At 42.3% G+C, this 20,066-nt stretch overlaps 1 protein-coding gene across 17 annotated transcripts in view; it reads left to right on the top strand.

The window, feature by feature from the left end:
* Nucleotides 1-20,066, top strand: part of ATXN1 (ataxin 1) — a 202,444-nt gene that overhangs the window by 22,775 nt on the left and 159,603 nt on the right. Inside the window, exon 1 of one of the 17 annotated variants that reach the window (XM_035124744.2) lies at nucleotides 4,907-18,557. The exons of the other annotated variants lie outside the window; for them this stretch is intronic. The gene's annotated coding sequence lies outside the window, so the exon portion shown is untranslated. Of the gene's footprint in view, nucleotides 1-4,906; nucleotides 18,558-20,066 lie in introns of those variants that run through there. 17 annotated transcript variants of the gene reach the window in all.

Here is a 20,066-nt window from a genome sequence, read left to right as displayed (position 1 = left end):
AATTGCTTGTTAGTTCATCTCCTGGAGGTTGAGTTTAAAATCACCCTCTGTACTAGTGGTGACCTTAAAATTAGACCAGAAGCCTGATCAATCACAAGTACTGAATATGAATGGAAAAATAGCAGTATTTGACCTGTGTCAGGTGAAGCATAAATAACAAAAATCTTGTTTGCATTTTACTGGCTTTTAAGTTGTATGAATATCACACCCTCAGAATGATTCCAGCTTCCAATTTTTCTCTTCTAATGACTTTGCTTTAAGAATCTAATTTTATGTTTTTGGTTTATAATATCACCATATCAGTTACTGTTGACTGAAGTACCTCTCTTCTACAACCATTACTGTTTTAATATGGTTTAACTAACATAAGCAAAATACAAAAATTAAAATGGTGTGAAGCAATTCAAAGTGGTGAAGTGTGAAGAACTTGTATAAACCCAGGAAATGACATGACTATAGTAGTCTTCTTGTGGAAATCTGATAAAGCTATCATTGGAAGAGCTTTTTAAAATATGCAGAAGGTCTTACTGAATCACACAGTGCATAATTTGCATTTTATTGTGGCTGTGAGCTGGGGTGTTGCTCTTTAAAGGAGAGTCATTTCAACAACCAGCTGCATGTAAAGACATGCACTTTCTGGTCCACGGTATGTAGCTGGTATGGAGGAGGTGTATTTAAATCATGCCACTTAGGAGCCTTACTCTTTCTGAATGATTAATGCCAGACAAAACACTTTGATACTTTCACGTTAATGCACTTTGTTGTTTTAGGAAGCAAAATTGCACAATGAATAACAGATCATCAGGTGGGATAAGCTGTGTTGTAATAGTGTTAGTGTTTATTCAGAGCCAGCAGCAGTGCGTTTTTGAAATAAACTGCGCTTGCCAGTTGCCATCACTGCTGTGCTCCTGGGGGTGACTAGGATACCCCTGTGTTGCACACTGGTAGGGCAATGCTGCTCTTGCATGGATACCTATAGCAGTGTGCACAGGAGGGAAGTACTATTGGTTCAGGTTCCTATAAAGGTAAAGGGACCCCTGACTATTAGGTCTAGTCACAGACGGCTCTGGGGTTGCGGCGCTCATCTCGCTTTATTGGCCGAGGGAGCCGGCGTACAGCTTCCGGGTCATGTGGTCAGCATGACGAAGCCGCTTCTGGCGAACCAGAGCAGCGCACGGAAACGCCGTTTACCTTCCCGCTTGGAGCGGTACCTATTTATCTACTTGCACTTTGACATGCTTTCGAACTACTAGGTGGGCAGGAGCAGGGACCGAGCAACGGGAGCTCACCCCAATCGGCAAGCCCTAGACTCTGTGGTTTAAGCCACAGCGCCACTCATCCCTTGCTCAGGTTCCCATAGGCTTCCATAAAAACTGTGAATTTTCGCACATCCCCTCCCAACTCCCCAATCAGTTGACAGTGCCAGCTGGGATTTTACAATTTGCACTACTACACTGCTTGCTGCAGCTTGGAGCACTACATACTTGTGTTTAATTGTCATAGCAGTGTTTCTGTTTGTTATGATGTCTGATGTAGAAAAGCCTCATATTTAATAGACGTTTTCCCCCTTCCTAATATTAATCAAGCCTAAGTGACTTGTGAAAGCCTGCAGTTCATTGTTTGAAATGTATTACAACATTTAGTATTTCCATTTCCTGCATCTTAAACCAATATTGTAAACATTAAGAGAACATTTTGCAGGGATAGTTGAATATTGCGGGCAAACCCATCAGTGGTAATGGTGGCTTTTCTTTTCTTTTTAATGGTGGCTTTTCTAAGGAGAAGGTGGGTGGACTTGGAATTGCTTATCTAGGCACATTCATGTTTGTTTGTTAATTCTTTTACATAAGCCTGACAAGAATATAGTTCTGTCCTGTAGCATTCTGGGTAGTCTATAATAATTCTTGAAAAATTTGCAAAGCTCTGATCTAGTCAGATGAAAAGTGCACAGAGCATGATTAAAATATTTTTTTAAAATGAAATAATGAAGATTGCCCAATTTAGTTCTACTTGGGGTAGATCCATTGACATTAATAGGCATGTAAATTAATAATGTAGACCCAATGAAATAAACCATGTAAATATGAATTTCATTGGGTTTACTCTGCATAGGACGTAGTTGGAGAGTTACCCTGAGAGGAAACTTTGCTGAAATGGGACTGTGTATGTTTATGCTGAACAAACAGTAGGCACTGACAGCTTCAGCACTGAAGCTCACCTGTTTAAGGGCAATTGATCCAGAAACCTCTTCTCTCTCACCCTCACCCCTGCCTGCCCCCTTCATTAGCTGAGTGGTGCGGTGAGTACTGAACATCTTGAATTCTTTTCATGCATGAAGGGCCTGTATGGCTATACAGTGGTACCTCTGGTTAAGAACGTAATTCGTTCCAGAGGTCCTTTCTTACCCTGAAACTGTTCTTAACCCGAGGTACCACTTTAGCTCTGCTGTTGCGCCGCCACCACACGATTTCTGTCCTCATCCTGAAGCAAAGTTCTTAACCCAAGGTACTATTTCTGGGTTAGCGGAGTCTGTAGCCTGAAGCGTCTGTAACCCGAGGTACCACTGTATTAAGTACGTTTTGGAGTTGAATTTCATAAGCTCAAATTCAATACCGGTAGTCATTATTTACTCCATTGTGCGTTTACATACTTACGAGCTAACATCTGAGTTCACAAGTTCCACTACAGATGCAGCTCACTCCCAGTATGAGGGATTGACATAGCCTCTAAAGCAACTTTTTCTGGTCCCTTCATGACCCCACTGATTTTAATTTGCTGGCAGTTAAAAAAAAATCTAGACAGTGCCAGGGAGGGTGGAGCCTAATGTTGTGATGGGGGGTGCCAAACACCCCCACCCTGGTCATGATCTGTCTGCTTGTGTGTGTGCAAGCTTGTGAGAGTGCAGGGTACTGTCCTGTAGCATTCTGGGTGGCCACCCCCAGTTTCGCCAAACTGGCTCTCAGAGGGTTGGCCATGGGACAATGGCGACACTTGATCTACAGTGAAGGAACTTGTGCTTTTATTTATTTTCAGTCAAGTAGATCAGTAAGTGACAATTATAAGCCTGCTCCCTGGGCTGCTGTATAAAGGTATAGGTACATCTTTTTCCAATGTTGTTGTGTAAGATTTGTGAAACCTGGACTGGAAAAATCACAGCCGATGTTATAGTTTCAAGAGTACGCATGGGTTCTCATTTAGAACCACTATAATGTAATGTAGTCATTGGGACCCAGGTGGCGCTGTGGTTAAACCACTGAGCCTAGGGCTTGCTGATCAGAAGGTCGGCGGTTCGAATCCCTGTGACGGGGTGAGCTCCCGTTGCTTGGTCCCAGCTCCTGCCAACCTAGCAGTTTGAAAGCACGTCAAAATGCAAGTAGATAAATAGGAACTGCTACAGCGGGAAGGTAAACGGCGTTTCCATGTGCTGCTCTGGTTTGCCAGAAGCGGCTTTGTCATGCTGGCCACATGACCTGGAAGCTATTGCCAGCTCCCTCAGCCAATAATGCGAGATGAGTGCGCAAACCCAGAGTCGGTCACGACTGGACCTAATGGTCAGGGGTCCCTTTACCTTTACCTTTATAATGTAGTCATTAGGAGGGAGGAGACCTAGGTTCACATCCCTACTTGATTGCGGGTTAGTCACTTTCTCATCCTAACCTATGTCACTGGGTGGCTGTGAGGATAAACATGAGAGGAAAGAATATTGGACGATGCTTTGAGCTTGGAGGAAAGAATGTAGTTGATGATGATAATTTAGGCAAATGGCTTAGTGCTTTGCTTCACACTTGTTGTTCAAAGAAGATTCTGTGTGAGATACTGGGCATTTTAGCAACGTGTGATGCCTAACAAATTATATTGTATAATTTAGTTGACTTGGTTTTGTAGCTATTGCTTTCTTTTTGTAAATATTTACCAGTGCAGCTTGTTTTTGTGGAGTTGTTAAATGTGTGCATGGTGAGTTAGAGAATATATATTTAAAATAGTGATTTTTTTATTTTTATTTTTGCAATTGTGGGGAAGATATTAGTGCCCCCTGCTGTCTGTTGGAGAGAAGCATTTGTTGTCCTTAGCAGCAATGTTGTGTTAATATTTATTACTTTGAATGTACAATATAGGAACCTGAAGGGGGAAGGAGGGAAACAATTTTCATTAAAAAAAAGAAAAGAACTGAAAGTATCAGAAGAATCAAATTCAAATTTGACTAGAGAGTAATTAGAGGTGTGTGTGTTTTTAATGAGTTTCCTGCTGAATTATAAGAATAAATGTAGTAGTTGGGAGTGAAGAACTGACTGACGGTGATGACTCTTGTTTGTTGAAATATTGTACAGGTACTTCATGAACTCAATTCCTGATCATGAATGGTTTAACAATTGGGACACATTTGAGAACCTTATATTTATTTTATGAATTCAAATCCTTTAGAGGCTTGATTTAGTTTATATATTTCCCTGCACTTTGTGATTTTGAAAAGTAAAATTAACCCACTTAGATAAAATAATTGACTGACTGTTCTCCGGGTATTTTGAGTCTTTGTTTTAGAGGTGAAGGCCATTTTATCCCAGGTCCTTGTTTAATATTTGTTTTAGTTTTACATCTGTTACAGCACTGTAATTTAAGAACCTAAGAAGAAACTTGTTAGATCAGATAAAAAGGCAGGGCCGTCTCTAGGCCCGGGCTGGGTGGCGCGATGCGCCAGGGCGCCTGGCCACCAGGGGTGCCGAAGGGGCACCAAACGGCTGGTGTCCGGCTGAGCGCGGCAGCCAGGAGCTCCATGCGAGGCGGCAAAAGCGACAGCAGTAGCAGCGAGTTGCAGAACCAGCGAGACTCCTGCCTAGAGTGGCAGCAGGCGCCTGCTGCCACTCTAGGCAGGAGTCTCGCTGATTCTGCAAGAAGAGGAGAGGACCTTGACGAAGAGGCTCCAGCAGCTCCCCGCAGTAGTGAAGGTTGAGTGAGTTGCCTTCTCACGGCAGCGGGTCATCTAGTCCAACCCCCTGCAATGCAGGAATCTTTTGCTCCGCATGGGGCTCGAACCCGCAACCCCGAGATTAAGAGCCTCATGCTCTGCCGATGGAGCTCTGTCAATAGCACAGTGGGGACCTCCTGTTGCGCTCCATCGAGGCGGCGGATGGGAGGGAAGGGGGGGGGCGCCCGAGGGATCCCTGCACCACGGCGCCAGATAGGCTTAAGACGGCCCTGTAAAAAGGTCTACTTTTCTGTTTCCTACCATAGCCAACCAGATGCCTTTTGGAAGCCTACAACTAGGAATCAGCCCTCCACCATTGTTGCCTTCCAGCAACTAGTTTTCACTGGCATGCTTCCCCTAAAAATGCATGTTCCATAAAGCCTAGTAGCCATTAATTTGTCTAATCCTTATCACCACATATTTAGGCTCTGAATTCTGTAATGTGTTATGTGAATTACTTTCTTTAGTCTGTCCTGAATCCACTTCCAATTGGTTTCATTAGATGACACCAAATTCTACTATTATATTAGAAGAATAACTTATCTCCATCCACTTTTTCCTGCATCCTGCATAGTTTTATAAACCTTTAACAAATCTTTCCCCTCCCGCCCGCACTCAACTTCTTCCTCAACTAAAAGTCCTAAACATCACAACATTTCTTTATTCCAGCCCTCTAATAATTTTGCTTGCCATTTTTTTGCCCTTCTTTCAACTCTTCAATAAAGTTTATGAAATGGTATGATCAGAACCAAACAGTATTCCAGTTTTGGTTGCATCAAAGATTTGTATAAGAGCACTATGATACTGTAAGTTATATTTTTACCTCATTAATCACTACCATCAAACTGTCCTCCTGCATTGCTGACCACAGTGACATATTTGCATGTGCACATCTCTGTTGAGTATCACAGTCATGGCTGCAATTAATTACATCTTCACTCTCGCCTTCTTGTGCCCCTATATTTCAATTACCTACTTCTGGAAGTCTAGTAGCCAGGCATAGCTGCCAAGTTTTCCCTTTTCTCGCGAGGAAGCCTATTCAGCATAAGGGAATTTCCCTTAAAAAAAGGGATAACTTGGCAGCTATGTAGCCAGGATCTGGGTTCTTATCTATAGGGTCTAGGCTTAGTTATGGCATAAATATAAACCCCTAACCCTTGTTGTTGTTGTTGTTGTTGTTGTTGTTGTTGTTGTTACAGTAATGAAATGTTATATTTAGTATTTCAGCAAATTAATATAGCTGCCCAGGAAGAAATATCACCTAGACAGCTTACAGGCAAACAAAACAATGCTAAAAAAATATAATATATCACAATTAAAATCAGCAAAAAACAATGAAAGCAAAAAAGTAAATAAATATGGAGCTGGCATATTAGCTGAAGTTAATAAAAGGTGCTTTTGGCCACAGATCCTCGTTGAGTTTCTAATGACAATGCTGGATCCAGAAGCCCTCCCCCCCTGCCAATCTGTGAACTGGAATATTTAGGACAGGCACCCCCAAACTGTGGCCCTCCAGATGTTTTGGCCTACAACTCCCATGATCCCTAGCTAACAGGACCAGTGGTCAGAGATGATGGGAATTGTAGTCCAAAACATCTGGAGGGCCGAAGTTTGGGGATGCCTGATTTAGGAGAAGTGTAACTCCTTCCGGAACCGGTTGAATTTTGTTCTCTTAGAACCACCCATCAGCAGTACCACAGTCTTTTCTTGTCTGGATTGATTCTCAGTTTGTTCATTTTTGTTTTTAAATAACTTTTTATTCTGTTTTATAGACAAGGATCCTAAGAATAATAAATGTGCCTTCAACCCCTGATGTTACTGAAAGCCACTGAGTCCAAAAGAACCAACACAGTCACACTTTTCCTGTCTCTCTCTCTCTCAAGGCAAAGATAATCCCATTGAGCAACCCAAGGCAGTTTCTATCCCAAACCTGGGCCTGTGATTTGAAATGATTTCAGATAATATGCTTAATCCAGGAGTGACTGGAGTTTATCAGCCACTCATAAAGTGGATAGGCCCTTGATAACTTCAGATTCTTCATAAGGTCCGTATGAATGATCCAGTGACCTGAAGTCAGTGTATCTGAAGAGGTGTGCATGCACACGAAAGCTCATACCAATGACAAACGTAGTTGGTCTCTAAGGTGCTACTGGAAGGATTTTTTTTTTTTTCGACCACGGCAGACCAACACGGCTACCTACCTGTAACCAGTGACCTGATTATGTGAATGATCTTCTGCCATGCCCATAAATCTGTGCTGTGGAGGTCATATTAATGCCCCCCTGGTTTCAAATTCTGGGAAGGTATCCATGATAGAAACAGAGCTAGAAATGTTAAGAATTTAGATGTAGTGGTTTCTGCTCTGGGTAGAGTGGACCTGGGGGAAATTCTGCATGGTAACACCCTGTATTGGATTATTTCATACAAGCATGCGGCTAAGGAGAAGCCCCTCCTCTTGGAAGTGGAGTGTCCTTTGCTTCAGAGAAATAATTACTTGGCAATTCCCATTTGATAATTCCCTCTTTATTTTCTGATGAGTTACTTAATAGTGACGGGATTCTTGAGCAGACTGCCTTTAATCTGAGCTTCAGAAGCTTCTGAATGGATGTGGGGATATCATGCTATGTGTTTTTATGCTGTTTAGTCTTGCCATGAGAATACTGAAACTGGTGGAAGGCAAGTAAACAGTTGATAACAGTGAATAATGCTATTAATGAGTGCTCCATTTCTCAAATCACTATGGATTTTGTTTTCCGTTTTGCCTGTGTGTCAAATAGGTGCCATGTAAAAGACGGTATGTAAGGATGTGAGGGAGGTCTGGATGTGACACCTGTCACGCCATTGTTCTCCAGGGTTGATTCTGCTAAAAGCAGTTGCAATGCTTGTACATTTTTAGAAATAAAAATGGTGCAATAATTGTAGCGTTGCACCCATCTGTGTTCACATTCCCACCTCTCTTGTTTCTCTGCCCTCAAATAGTTGGTAAACTGGAATATTTTGTAACATTTTGGTTGCCTTGTGTTAGATCATTATAAAATATTACTTACTCCATCATTTTTTAGTTTTCAGCAGTGCTTTATCCTTCGGTCATTACATTTCTCCCCTCATTCCTGGCAGTTATGGCCAGTCAGATTCATTTCTGCTTGAGGAGTGAATGATGGTTTTCAGGGTCTCTTATTGCATGTGAGCAGAGAGCATCGAAGAGAGCGCATGAGTTCAGCATTTTTATGACCATTTGCCAAGACAGTTAAAAAAATAATAATCTGGTATGTTTTTGCAGTGCTTTCCTGTGAAAAAAGTACGGATGTGGTGATTGGCTAAAAAAAGAAAGATGGGTTTTTACATTTTTCTTGATCAGAAACAGTTTGACTACTCAATACAGACAGAAGCATATTCTGTGAGTTGGCTTATACCGCATTGCATCATTTGACAGATCAGAAGTGTACAGCACAGATGGAAACTGATATTTTTCCTCAATTCTTAAGACTCTAACCTAGGAATTCCATTCCCTCTTAGTGATCTCAACTGAAACCCAGTTAACACAGATTCCCCATAAATGGCCTGTTTTTAAGCAAGCACCAACCTGGATGCATGGTGTAACCATGCTCACTGAAGCATTTATGGTGCGTAAGGGAGAAGTGCCTCTGCTATCTTCTTTTATCTTAGTTGTATGCATGAATAAGTGGGGCTTTAACTCGATCAACACAAACATTATTTCTGGTGGGGGCTTTTTTTAATGGCACCAGTGCTATATGGGTAGCTTGTGACTGTGCTGCTTAGTTGTGCATGCACTCCTGGCAGGAGTTAAAAAATGAAACACAGGCAGGCAGCAATGGATATGAGGCCTTTGCGATTCAAGAGCTTGTGCAAGAATGTTAACCAGATGTAGTTTACAGAAACATAATGGCTGTGCACAATAATTTTTGTGCTTTTGATAACTAAAATATTCCCCAGTATCAAAGTAAGTTGTGAGCCTTTAGTCTTTCCGAACATACAGAGCTCTGGAGTTTCTAGAACAGGGCAAGCAACTTTCTTTTGTCTGTCTCCAACTCTCTTGTGGGGTAAGCTATACTGTGCATCTTTGGTGTGTTTCAGAAAAGTACAGGATAAGTAAATTAAAATGATGGCTTGTATTACGTTTCCCTCCAGATAGCACTGTGTATATTAAGTGGAAGTCACGAATATGTTTTTAATAGCCACAGAATAAACATTTTTCTTATATTAAACAGAGCCAGACAATATACCCCCTTGTCAAAAGTACAACTTGTGTGGAATGTTATTTAGGAGAAAAGGAATGGGAGAGATGCAAACCAAGTGACACTTTACCAACATTTATAACAGCCAGGCATACTGGAAAGTGCTTAGAGCTTTTTAAAATAGCTTTTGCTTGCACAAGTATTCTAACAAGTAGTTTTGCATTGCATATGTTGTACCTACCAGAGCCTTATGCTCCTTATTTTTCTTAATGTGTTTTGTATATCTTAAAAAACAAACAAAACGCTCATAGGCAGAAGTTAAATGCAGAAGCTAGATGAATTACTGCAGGTTCACACTGGTGAGTTATAAGGAACCATGCATGCTTGTAAAGTGAGGTGGGGTTGCTGGAATGGCAAACCTCCACTTGAGCCAAGATCTCTGCTGGGAGTCAGGGCTGTGCTGGTTTGTAGGCAAAACAAATTAACCGCTGTTATGCTTGGTGACTTGAAAATAATTTATTCCCTGATAATGATGAGTATCTTTTCTTCTCTCTGGGTCACTAATATGGAGGATGTTTCTGTTTAACTTGGCAAAACTATTCAAAAAAGGGATTGGGTGAAACATGAGGTCATATCTTACTATCCTGTCCTCCCTGTTTCCACACTAGATATCTAATTGCTAACAACTTACTTTCCCTTGCTGATACAGACACTGCATACAGACATATGATGAACAAATTCTGCTTTTTTCAGGGTCATTACTTTCTTGGCGTGGTGCAAGTGCGCACACAGACACATGGCCTCGTCTGTGGCCCTGGGTTAACTGAAGGATTTGTAAAGCTGTCAGCATTTCTGCAGAACTGTAACTGCTTGCTTTCCTTATTAGCAATAAAGGAGTTCCAAGTCTGCATTTCATTCCAGGAACCTTGCCACTCCCACTTTACTCATGGGAAAAGCTTTTTATATTTGCACGTACACATTCCTCTGAAACTTACTGGGATTTTTGAAATCTTGCACATCCTTCCAGTCTTTTTCTTTTCTTTTTTGTTCCACTTCCGTGGCTGCTAAGTACAGCGTGTCTTTCACAGTATGGATGTTTTTTTTAAAAACAGCAACAACAACATGCATTCTGTCTCAGTCCTACATCAGCGAGTCATGCGTTTAGTTCACTAGCAATTTGGAAGTTTGAAACCTAATTGATTAAAACGTAGCTGGTGGATGGGAAGCAACTCATGGTGGCCAAGTGTTCTGAGCAGTGGCTCTTATTCCAGAAGCAGCAACAATAGGCTTTCCTATGAAAAAACATGGCCCATGAATGGTACAGCTATAGCATGGATGTTGAAAGAGGCACAGGCAGCAGTAGTTTGTGGTACTCCCTGTGTAACAGGGGTGGAGAACTGGATCCAGCCTATGGACCAGGTCCTTATCTCCCCTACATACCCTCATGGGCCAACCTTTGACAGGTGGACTTGTTATTATGATGCCAGGTGATTGCCATGAGATGATTCACACTTGTTATTCAAATTGCAAAGTTATTCATGAGTGCTTAAAGCAGCCCCCTTTGAAGATCGGTTACCACAGAGCCAATCATCTGATTGGTTCTAGGAATGCGTCTTCAAAGAGGTTCCCTGGGACCACTGACCAGCTGATTGACAGTTAGTCCTTTTGAAGGGGGGGAAATGTTCCTAAAACCAGAGCATTTTCTTCTCAGAGTAAGCAGGTTGCATTTAAAGTAGTCCCTCCATTTGAATACAAACTTCTTTCTCCAGCCCCCTTGGCTGCACTAGAGAACCTTGAAAACTCTCCAATGTTGCCATTCCCAGCTGATTGTTGGTATTTTGGCTGTTCTGGGCTCTCTTCACACCCTGACAATCAGCTGCTTGTGCGGGAAGGAGTGGAACCAGGCAGCAGAAAAATCTGGAAGCAGCTGCAGATATCCTAGTTGCTTCTCTCTGATGTTTTCCAGACTGAGGGTGTATAGGCATTAGAGCTATGTGACAGACAGAAGCGTAGGATTGGTTCTCCTGAATCATGTGACTGCCAAATTCAGAGGGGTTATTGTGGTAAGTGGTGCTTTCTCTGATGTGACATCTCTTCTTTTGGCCCAGCTGCCACTTTTCCCTGCCCCACATCTGACATCATTTATGGCATCTAAGGTGTTTTTTTTATTATTTATGACAGCTAAGGTGCTACTGGAAGGATTTTCTTTTAATCATTTATGGCATCAGATGTAGGGCAGATGAGTCTGGCTTGGCCAAAATGGCCTGGTGGGCATAATTAGGCCCATGGACCACAGGTTCTCCCCATCGCTGCTAACACAAGAACAGGAGGGCATTGGAACTTAGTGTAGGCATTGCCAGGCCTTAGGGCAACCACTGCCTCTTCACTTAACCTACATCGCTGGGTGGTTGTTAGGCTTAACATCAGAAAGGGGGAGCCAAGCATGTACATCACTTTGAACTTCTTGGAGGAAAAGTAGAATATTAATGCCGAAATCAAAAACAGAGAAAAACTGGTTGCTATTTTAACATGTGCAGTTGGGCTACAGTTAGCACCAAGGACATGAAGCACCTGAGCCCTTGCTGAATTACATCCTAGTGGCTAAGTAGGCTGCAGATAACTGAAGCAGAGAATGTATGCAGGGGATGGGGGAGTCCACATAACTCACATGTTGCACAGTGGAGGAACATGGCAGAATACAGTGAGGCTCGACAGTTCAGGGAACTCAGCAGACAGCAGAAAGATCTGAAAGCAGCAAGAGTCAGCCTTGTGATTTCCAAACTCTGGCTTGTTGCTTTTTCTGGTTGGTGGAATTTTTGCCTGGTCTGAAATGCTCTATAGTGTCCTAATGGTTCATGGTGTAGGACAAAGCTGGATTGCATCTTCTTGCCTGTTTAGCGTTCACTTTTCCATTAAAACCAAAATGCACAAAAACTGAGGAGTTAACAAAACATGCTTTTGTAGGGAAATTATTCATTGATTTCAATAAGACTTGTTTGCAAGTTCTGCATTTAAAAGCCCAGGATAACGTGATGCAGAAGCTGGCGTCTTTCTGCTGGACCTGAGCAACTTCAGTTCAACCACTGGCAGCTTGCAGTAAGGTCACTCTTGTGTGGCCTTGGTTTCCCTTCAGTAAAATGGAAAATAGTTTTCTAGTTCTCAGGGTCATGGCGAGGGTAAGAAGGGAAAGAAATGATATAAATAATTTTGCACTTGTAAATTGCTCGTGTCAAAATAGCAAGGATTTCTCATACATTAAAAAAGTCATTCTCAAAATTGGTTGCTGCAATTACTGCACACAATTACTACAAGATAGAAATTACTGGAGAAAAAGATCATTTCCCAGTTTGTTTGCATTCTGCATTTGATAGCACTTCATTTTGTAGTTGGTTTCATTTATTGCCTGTATTACACGTTTTCTCTGGGGAGGAAGAAATAAGACCTTGGTTTTCAAAACCTTGGAAATGGGTGTAATGCTGGAAAATACTTAAGGTTTTTTAAAAACATTATTAGTTACTGTCAGGGTTGTTGTGGCTACTCTTGAGTAACGACCCTCCACATGCTTGTCTTTCAGAAGCTTTTATTAGTGCACATTTACAGTGTAATGAGCTGGCTGTTTCATGTCTGCTCACTCCGTCTCAGATTCCTGCACTGGCGATCTTCGCGTTTTGGGCCAACATAAAAGCCTCGGAACTGTGAAGCGTTTCCCTTTTCTCCGCCTCCTCAGTTCCGGTGTCGGGGGGGGGGGGAATGGTCTGCGGATTGACTGACTCCTGTCCCCTCTTTCTCCCTCTCTCTCTCCCTGCCTATGGAGCAAGGGCTCTTGGATGTTGCTAGAGGGCTGGCACTCCCTTTCCGTTTCCTGGCTCTGCCCATCAGTCCCTTCACTCTCATGGCTGCTCTGAGACGAGCTGCTCCTGATGAGGGGGGGGGGGCTGTTCTCTATAAGCCTTCCCCCTTACAGTTACCATATCACTAGAGTGTCTCTTAAAGCCAGTGTCCTTTTAATCAGCAAACAGGGTTTATTGCGTCTTCAAAATAATGAAAAATAGAGCAAAGTTTTTGAAGATGGGCATCTGGCAAAAGCGTCTGTATTTCCATCTGCGAGTGGTTAGCAAAGTGTTTATGATATTTAAATAGCACAAGCCTTTTCTCAGTTTTGTATTTTATTCTGGTGACCTGTTTCCTTGACAAATGGTCTTTTTCAATAGTTTTGTCCCAGGTATTATGAAAATGTTTGGAAGATGTTTGTTACATAATTGTGAGCTGGAAGGGACATTAATTCCCTGACAGAAGCAAGAATACTCCTCAAATCCTGTACCCTTGTCAAAAGACTATAGTTCATATCCTTGTTGGCACCCATCCATCTCTCTCCCTCTCTCCCCCTTTCATGGAGTGCACCTCCGGGGGTTAAGTCAAACCTCTGGGTTGGCAGCATCAAAGTGACCTCCATGAGTCGCAAGCCTCAGCAGGGTGCATGGAGGTCCTGGTCTGCCCAGATGACAAGACCCCTCCCCCCTTCCCGGCTTCGGTGATGTCCAAAGGAAAGCAGAGCCACAATTTGCAGCTGCACATGGCATGGGGGACAAACAGCAGACTTCACCCCGCCCACTCTGACTTACATGGGTGGGGACTGGAAAGCAGATCTGAGGGAGGACTTCTGCTCAGGTCTGCTCCCAAGGTTTATTAAGGGGCCCAGACATGCTCACCCTCACCCACAGGACCAGGCAGGATTTTTTTTTTTAAACCAACTGATGGATTGGCCATAGTCCATGACTTGCTTGTTTTTGCCTACCTCATAGCAAAATTGTAATGATGCAGTTATCCTATGTCACAGCTTTATAAGGGCAGAAGTAGCCCTGGGCTGGATCCATAGAAGGGATGGAGTGGAAAGACACCCGGCCCCATCTCAAGGGGAGTTCTCTTTATCGGAAGATGGAGGACAGTGCTCTCTGACCAGAAGGCCAGCTTAGTGCCCCCTACCATGTCTCTAAGGGTTCCCCCGCAAACAGTTCATGCCATAGTGGACCCTAAACATTAGACATTCCCCTTCTGCTATGATGGTGTATCGACCAGCACTTGGGCTGCTCGCTGAGCTCCTCATCCGCTGTCCCTCGACCAAGGCTCTGGCGCGTCTCTGAGCCCCTCCTGCACGCTCTGTTCCCCATAGCGTAGCCAGGGTTCGGACACCTCACTGAGCCCTCCCTCCATTCTGCTCCATTCCTCATTCCTGACTCGCTGCTCGTGCTATCGCTGGGCAAAGTGCTGGTCAGGATGACCGGGGGGGGGGAGGCTCCCTGTAGGGAGTCCCCCTGACACTTCCCAACCTAGAAAATGGAGTAGAAAGCAATAGAAGGGGGCTTTGCTATTTATGGTCTATGTTGCATGCAGATGTGCTTCCTTAATGCAAAGCAGCATCGGGTCAGCGTAACCCCGTAGGGAAACAGTGGGGTGTATGGGATGTGCTTAAACATTCCCCTTTCAGCAACCTCCTCAATTTTAGGTCTTCCAAACTGCTTTTCCCCATCTAGAGTGTCCAAGTTGCATGTTTACTTTGCAAACACACATCATCTAGAAGAACATTATGAGGGGGGAAAGTCCACCCTTTTTAATCTGTTACAAATTGCCTCTGGCCATTGGGATTTGAAAACACACAAATGCTTTTTCCTGTTTGACTCTCAGTAGCTTGGTTAGGGACAGCTGCGGTTATTTGCAATAGGCAAGCAGCTGACTTATACCCATGCTTTCCATTTCTCCAGGTGTTTAGGCTGCTGGCATAGGCCTGTCTGTCTTGTGAGAAAGACCTCATAAATGAATAACAATGTGTCCAAGGAGGTGGTCTGCTTTTGCAGCGGGGGCAACCTGTTCTCCCCCCAGCAGCCCTCTGCAGGTCCTCATAGTCTGCTCCAGGACACTGGAGGATCATTTGGAGCGGATTTTGCAGGTGCACTGGGTGAAGAGAAGGCGGTGAAGTCCCGCAACATGAGCCGGGGCAGCCCATCAATAAGGCACAGTGAAACCATTTGCCTCTGGTGGCAGATCTGACCACTAACATTGTGCCACTGCCATTGTGCCCTCACTGCTACTGCTGTGCTGTTGGCACAGCCACAGGCGATGCTGCGGTTGCGATGGTGGGGCTGGCAGCAACGTTGGGGCAAGTGGGGGCTCAGATCTGCCCAATGTGGGGGTGGGGGCAGCATCAGAGCAGTTTCCCTTCAGCAGCCCTGACATGAGCAATGTTGCATTCCTTACATCAAATTTCTATTTTTATTTCTCTCTCTGCTCCGCCTCCCCCACCCCCCAGTCTAAATATCATTTTAGGGCCACTTCTGTTCCTTTTGTTTGTTTGTTTGTTTCAGATATAAGCTCCCTTCTGACTACTTGTCTGTATACAGTGAGGGGGGGAAAGTATTTGATCCCCTGCTAAATTTGCCCGTTTGCCCTCTGACGAAGAAATGACCAGGCCGTAATTTTAATGGTAGGTTTATTGTAGCTGTGAGAGACAGAATAACAACAGGAAAACCCCCAGAAACCCCCAGAAGACAAAATTCAGAGATTGATGTGCATTATAATGAGTGAAATAAGTATTTGATCCCTTTGCAAAAGATGACTTAGTACTTGGTGGCAAAACCCTTGTCGGCAGTTACAGAGGTCAGGCGTTTCTAGTAGGTGGTCACCAGGGAGTTGGGTATGTTTAGCCTGAAGAAGAGGAGAACGAGAGGAGATGCAATAGCCATCTTCAGATATCTAAAGGAAGATAGTGTGATCTTGTTTTCTCCTGCTCTGGAGGGTAGGACCTGAAGCAATGGCTTCAAGTTACAAGAAAGGAGATTCCAACTAAACATCAGAAAGAACTTTCTAATAGTAAGAGCTGTTGGACAGTGGGAGGTGGTGAATTCTACTTCCTGGGAGGTTTTTAAGCAGAGGTTAGATGGCCAACTGTCATGGATGCTTTAGTTGAGATTTAGTTGAGAGACCCTCTGGGTCCCTTCCAATTGTACAATTTTGTGATGCTAGGGTGCAAAATACAAAGCAAACATAAAAATGTGGTCCATCATCAAAACACATTTACCAGACTACAGCAGAATCTACCAATCAATAAATTTAAGAAAGCAACAGCAGAAGCAAAGGTTTGTTTTTTAAAAATGCCTTCAAAATGGTGGCAGAACATACACAGAAAAGAAGAGCCTAAAATCTGTTGGGGTGGGGAATTGCACGTTTAGGGCACTGCCACAGAGAGAGTCCATTTATGTATTTTTGATCCATCACATACCATTTATGCTACTGTATTGAAAGCTTGTATAGATTTGTAGGAGGAAGCAAGTTCTTAGCTATACAATCACAGCACATGTTACTATTAAGACACGCACATGTAATAAAAATAACAGCTCTAACTAAGCATGAGAACTTAATTTAAAAGGACTACACAGATAACCATATCTGTTGTGTATTAAAGCTTAGTAAAATGTTAAAATTGAGTATGGTCTTTTTTTGGAAATAATAATAATAATGAAGAAATTGCAATAAATAACTGCTTTTCCATAAAATATACAGGGATCTGATGGTTAAAGTGGCTATCAAATGTAGTGTGAATATGAAACAAATATATCACCTTAAGCACTCTAAATGCAACTGATATCCCAGTATGATTAGCACTCTATGAAAAGAATAAATATGTCTTGCACCTGGGAGTTAGAATAAACTGTTTCAAGGTGAAAGAGGAACAGTATTATAAGGGCACACACAAAAGAAATTTTATACAGATGTTTTAAGAGCTGCTTTTTTCCAGTCAGGGTTGTTGAAATTGCAAGTCAGGAGCAATATTACTGCTTCACTGAAAATTGTTCCAAATACTTTAGATAGCACAGGAAATGTGTTTTCACATACTTGACATTTAAATATTAATACTGATACCAAAACCTTCTGACCACAAAGAAATGCTGGAGCAAGATTTGGAAAGGATAACTTTTTGATTAGGTGAAGTAGTATCATTTTATGACAGAGTTGTCTGTATTTTTTTATCGTTTTGTCACTTGAAGAAACTTCAAAATACTGTGTAAAGTGAAACCATGAATTTGTTTTTGCCTCCTGCACCCTCAACTGGATATGCTGCTTTTGAAAAAATGATGAATAAGCAGTAATTAGCCCCAGTATTTTTTCATTTGCTGTTATCTTTAGCTTGCCACAAAGATGTTTGTAGACTTTTCAAATACCGTTTTTGAGACGGGTGTGGTTAAAATATGCCTTCCCTGAAGATGCTGCTCTGGTTGCATTTCTCTAATGTTTTTCTTTGGGTAATGATATTGAAGAAGGGAAGGAGTGACAAGTACTTTCTTCCCTTCTATAATTTATTATTTCCTTTGCAGAATTACCTGCTGCACTAAAAACAAAAATCAGAAATGTTGTACAGTACAATTTCCTCTTCAAGTAAAATGTAGTTTTAAAAAAGACAGGGTTTTTTTTTTTTGCTGCTTGGCAGCCAGCTGAAATCTTGCTTTGGGGTGGTTCTCCTGAAATCTGGGTGCCTGTAGCCTCCAGTCATAATAATGGCATGACTATTGCCACAGCCAATCATGAAAGGGGAGGGGAAACATGGTGAGATGGCTGGAAACATTGGGTGGCATTCAACTATGTTTTACTTAGAGTAACTCCATTGAAACAAATGGAACTAACTTGGTCATTTTCATTACCCTTAATGGATCTACTCTGGGTAAAACTTAGTTGACTGTCACTCACTATTTTGTTAGTTTTAAGCAGTCACCACATGACACACACCAACTTCAGAGCATCAGGTTATTTGTAGTGGGAGCAATACAGTACACCTATCAAGAATTAGAAAGCTGTCTCCATATATTCCAGTTTTCAAATACTGTAGTGTGTATGTGTGCCATAGGTTATATTGCCCCTGATTAAAAGTAGTCACATGCTAAAAGATCTCAAACTTGGGATAGAAGGTCCTTGTGAACTCAGGGCATATGGTAGTGACGATCCTTGCCTTGTCAAGAGGCCTCTAGCCTGGCCATAATGTACAATAGATTATGATGATAATGTATAAAAATAATCTTAAATACATTTTCCTGTCCAATGAACTACCTTATTTTGTTTTGTCAAGTGGTTATCTTGTGGAAGCAAGGTCAGTCAGTGAGGTTACAATTCTAGTGATGACTGGGAAATTTGGAAGGATATAGATGGAATATGTTTCTGTCCCTCCAAGTGATGTATACCAGACATCTATTGTAAACCATGACATTACCTCTTCATTCACTATGTGGTATAGAGCGATAATATTTATTATTGTGCCCTTTGTCCCAAAAGGAAGCACAGGGAAGCTAACAACACAACACATTATTGTCTTAAAAGTAGAAGATATGAATTGCTACTACAGATGTGAGTCAGAGGTAAGAGTCTAATTAGTTAGCATTTACTAATAGTAGCTATGCCTGTGTAGGACTGCAGTGCACTAACAAGGTCTTAGTCATAAAGTAGCATCTGCTAGCTTGGATTAGATAATTCATAGACTCAGATTAAAAACCCATAAGGAGACCATTATGATGTCTTGAGTCTGGGATTGTAACAGCATAATGCAGGATATAGAACTTGGTAATTATTCCTATATTCATAGAATCATAGAGTTGGAAGAGACCACAAGGGCCATCCAGTCCAACCCCCTGCCAAGCAGGAAACACCATCAAAGCATTCCTGACAGATGGCTGTCAAGCCTCTGCTTAAAGACCTCCAAAGAAGGAGACTCCACCACACTCCTTGGCAGCAAATTCCACTGTCGAACAGCTCTTACTGTCAGGAAGTTCTTCCTAATGTTTAGGTGGAATCTTCTTTCTTGTAGTTTGAATCCATTGCTCTGTGTTCGCTTCTCTGGAGCAGCAGAAAACAACCTTTCTCCCTCCTCTATATGGCATCCTTTTATATATTTGAACATGGCTATCATATCACCCCTTAACCTTCTCTTCTCCAGGCTAAACATGCCCAGCTCCCTAAGCCGTTCCTCATAAGGCATTGTTTCCAGGCCTGTGACCATTTTGGTTGCCCTCCTCTGGACACTTGTAATTTCCAGTTGAGTTAAAATATATGTTCTGGTACTTGATTTGAAGATCCTGAGTTACAGATAATCTCTTGCCACTGTAGTCAAGGCAGATTGTTCTCCTGGCTAATTATTTTTTAGCATGAAGTAACGAGCTCATGGTCTCACAGAAAACCCCTTCATACTAAAAAAACACACACACACAAAAACAACCTTAGAAGCTGGCATATTTAATAGAGTTTGTCTCTATCATTATAGAATGTTACAGCCTCTGCTGGCTGAATGAAATTCATTCTCAAACTTACGCAGCATTGTGTCAACTCAGTGGGAGCAGGCACAGGGTTCCGTATTCGTGGAACAGAAAATCAGTCTTATGCAAAAGTGATCAAATTAAGAAAGAAAGCGAACAGGGCTTGTGATGGTTGGTAGCTGTATGGCTCTAGGTGTTTAATTTGGAGCTCACTGACACAGGTTGTCATGATGGTTCCAAAATGTAGCACAGCCAAAATGCTGTAAATTTTGGAGTGCTACTTAGTACTGTACTTCAAAAGTTTTAAGCTCTGCTATTTTCTGTGTTTGTTAATGAATATGTTGCAGGTCCTTCCCATGTATCTCTCTCTCTCTCTCTCTCTCTCTCTCTCTCTCTCTCTCTCTCTCTCTCTCTCTCTCTGTGTGTGTGTGTGTGTTATTCTTTGTTAGCAAATCTATGGTATTTTCCTAGCATTTGCTTCCCCCATCTGTGTCTATTTTTAAAACTTACAATTCAATCTTGCAGTATAGAAGACTTTCATATTCCCAGTCTTTTTCTTCCCCACCCCAAGGGCTGCTTCTGCTAAAGCATTTTTTTCTGAATGCCCATATCTGATGG

The sequence above is a fragment of the Zootoca vivipara genome, chromosome 8 (assembly GCF_963506605.1).
Source record: "Zootoca vivipara chromosome 8, rZooViv1.1, whole genome shotgun sequence".
Lineage (NCBI taxonomy): Eukaryota > Metazoa > Chordata > Lepidosauria > Squamata > Lacertidae > Zootoca > Zootoca vivipara.
Note: the sequence above shows the minus strand (reverse complement) of the source record. Positions and strands in the feature narration are given on the sequence as shown.